The 3487-nt window shown below is 37.5% G+C and overlaps 1 pseudogene; it reads left to right on the forward strand.

The window, feature by feature from the left end:
* Positions 1-2114: 2114 nt before the first annotated feature.
* On the forward strand, positions 2115-2226 carry LOC113594939 (uncharacterized; annotated as a pseudogene).
* The last annotated feature ends 1261 nt before the right edge of the window (positions 2227-3487 follow it).

Genomic DNA, 3487 nt, shown 5'->3' on the forward strand with positions numbered 1-3487 from the left:
AGAGACAGGGAGACAGAATCCGAAACAGGCTCCAGGCTCTGAGCTGTCAGCACAGAGCCTGATGCGGGGTTGAACCCATGAACAGTGAGATCAAGACCTGAGCTGAAGTCAGCTGCTCTACTCACTGAGCCACCCAGGCGCCCCTATCTTGAAATTTTTTTTAATGTTTATTCATGTTTTGAGACCAGGGGCCAGAGAGAGAGAGAGAGACCCAGTATCTGAAGCAGGCTCCAGGCTCTGAGCTGTGAGCACAGAACCTCACACGGGGCTTGAGCTCACGAACCATGAGATTGTGATCTGAGGCGAAGTCTGACATTTAACTGGCTGAGCCATCCAGGCACTCCATTTCATTTAAAGTATTTCATTTAAAGTAACATAAATGGGGCGCCTGGGTGGCTCAGTCAGTTAGGCATCCGACTTCGGCTCAGGTCATGATCTCACGGTCTGTGAGTTCGAGCCCCACGTCAGGCTCTGTACTGACAGCTCAGAAACTGGAGCCTGTTTCAGATTCTGTGTCTCCCTCTCTCTCTGACCCTCCCCTGTTCATGCTGTCTCTCCCTGTCTCAAAAATAAATAAACATTAAAAAATTAAAAAAAAATAACATAAATAAACCAATCACACTGTAATGCAACTATGTATTTTTTACTTAAAAAATACTTGGCAAAACAACAAAAAAATGACAGTATTTTTGCAAAAACAACAAAAATGTTATGTCTTTGTAAATCTGAAAATATTTTTTAAAGGTTTGGATTAATAGAAGACAAGTAGCCTCTCACATTTTCTTTTGCATTTAATTTGTTTCAAGGGAATGGTTTGGTTGATGGGTGTAGAAAAAAAATTGACCATCTAGATATACATGGTTGGAAATGAAGGCAGTTTTTAATATACTTTAAAGATGACTGTGGATGTTTTTCTTTGTTACTACACCAGAACTCAACCGGTGATAGTCTGTTGAAAACCAGTTGTGATATGGAATGTGTACTCTTTTCAGTGAACTTTTTGTATTCTGTTACATTAAAATACAGTGGTCTACTTGCATTTTGAATGAGTATTTTACCAATGCATGATTTGATAAAATCATGCTCTGGTTATTTGGAAAATACTGACTTACTGAGTTGTGAAGTTTTTTTCAAATACCATCATAATTTATTGTATACTCTCAAAAAAAAAAATCACACATTTTAATGGAACTACTGATCTTACCAGAAAGGTCCTGACATACTGAGAAGCTTTCAAGTTCATGATTTCAGACACATGGTTTTCAAAATTCTCATTTTTCCGTTCAAATTTCATGTTTAACAAATACCAGTTTTTCTTAAAGTTACAGGCTCACTTCATTATTCTCAAGAAATTCTCAAGAAAATTATCTTTATGCCACATTTCCAAGTCTTAATGACTAGAGTTTATGTTTAATAAGGGGAGGAAAAAACAAACTTTGAAACTCAAACATTCACATAAGCATTTTTGCTCAAGACAATCCCACTTTGGGTGTGCAGCATTAATGTCTCATGCATACCTCGCGATTCATCATTTCTTCACATACAGTGTTAAAAAGACGTGTATTCAAGATTGAGAGTCAGTCAAATAAAGTATACATCTTCAACAAGGATATTCTTTGGTGATATATATATATATATATATATATATATATATATATATATATATACACACACACACATACATTCATACATACATACATTATGGTAGAGAATACAGTGTTTCCCAGTAGTACAGTCTGGTGGTACTGACTTGATTTGTACAAAGGCATCAGAAATTTTACACGCCATAGCTTTTGCTCTGTTAGTACAAATATCAACCCAGTGTGAACAAGGCAGTGTTGGTATACTCTGAACACAGTTCTGAGCTCATGGGTGCCCTGGAAATGTCTTGGGGACTTTGCTGTTCTTAGAATTGCTGCCTTAAATCCAATCTGCCTTTCTCTTGAGTAGCTAGAGTTTGAACAGTTCAATTCTGTGCTCCTTTTTTGAGTGACCAATTCAGATGCCAAATGTATTACTGTTGCTTACACATCTCTGATTTTGTGATTCTCATGGCCCATTTTGATGAGCCAGTACATTGTAGTCCCACTAATCTTTCTATTAACTCCCTATGAATCGCTTCTCAGCCTTTTGGCTAAGATCAAGTGTAGTATCTATTAACTCCCTATGTTTTCTCTAGGTCCTGTGACTATTCACATACTTTTTCTTCAACTAGGAACACCACTTCCCTCAAAACTGTGAGGGTAACATATACTCAGATATAAGCTAAATATCATTTTTTTAAATAACATGCTCATTGATACCTACATTTGAACTTACTTTTAAACATCTGTTATATGCTATGGAATAGGAATTAGTCATAAATTTGTAAATTTTGGATATTCTTTTTTATGAGTTTAATGTCTATATCATTCACCTTTTTTTAAGTGTATTTATTTTTGAGAGAGAGAGAGAGAGAGAGAAAGTGTGAGTTGGGGAGGAGCAGAGAGACAGGGAGAGAAGACAGAACCCGAGCAGGCTCCATGCTGACCTGGGGCTCAAATCCATGAGCCGTGAGATCATGACCTAAGTTGGAGTTGGATGTTTAACCGATTGAGCCAGCCAGGAGCCCCTGTATCATTCACTCTTAAATCAGCCCCTGACAAGGTGCCTGTTACGCAATATTCACTCAATAAATACTTGTGTATTATATATTCTTCACAGTCTGGAGTACAGGTGACCCAAAATGTTAACTATTTTTCTGTACCTCTGTTTAATCTCTGTCATGTTTTCCTTTTACCTGTCAGCAAATAAATAAATAAATAAATAAATAAGTTTAATTCTAGGTAATTTCATTGTTTTTCTACTTATAGGTAAGTGATAAAATTCAGGGTTTCTTCCTTTTCTTCTCCCTGGTACAGATTTTATCATCTAGGATTGACTCAAGATTAGAGTACCAGTGGAGATGGGTACCCTACTGCTTGGTCTGGATCCATGTATCCTGGTGCCCATCAGTTAATGCAACAACACTGTTGTGCTTTGTGATAGGCAGCCTCCATCCCCTGTGGCATTTGTACACCCCTACATGAAACTAACTAAGATAGCCTCTAGTATACAGCTAGCTAGTCCTCATTATTTGCAGCTTTCACAATTGTGAATGTTCATACTTCCTGTGATTGGTTTAGAATCTTAAAATCAATAGCTGGCACTATTTTGTGGTCCCATAAAAACATGATTAGAGCAGTGAAAAAATCCGCTGTGCATAATCCCAGTTGGGGCTGAATATAGTGATGCTCAGTGTTCTTGTGTTACTTTTCCTGCTATAAGCAGGGGTCCTTTTTGAGTCTATGTAGTGCTGGCTTACCCAACATTTTTGAGCTTTTTTTCTGGTAATGTTGCGTTTAAAATGGACTCGAAGCATAGTACTGTCGAGTGTTCCTAATTACGAGAAGGCTGTGAAATGCCTTATTGAGAAAATGCCATGTGTTAGAAAGGCTGCATTCAGTTC

The sequence above is a fragment of the Acinonyx jubatus genome, chromosome A1 (assembly GCF_027475565.1).
Source record: "Acinonyx jubatus isolate Ajub_Pintada_27869175 chromosome A1, VMU_Ajub_asm_v1.0, whole genome shotgun sequence".
Lineage (NCBI taxonomy): Eukaryota > Metazoa > Chordata > Mammalia > Carnivora > Felidae > Acinonyx > Acinonyx jubatus.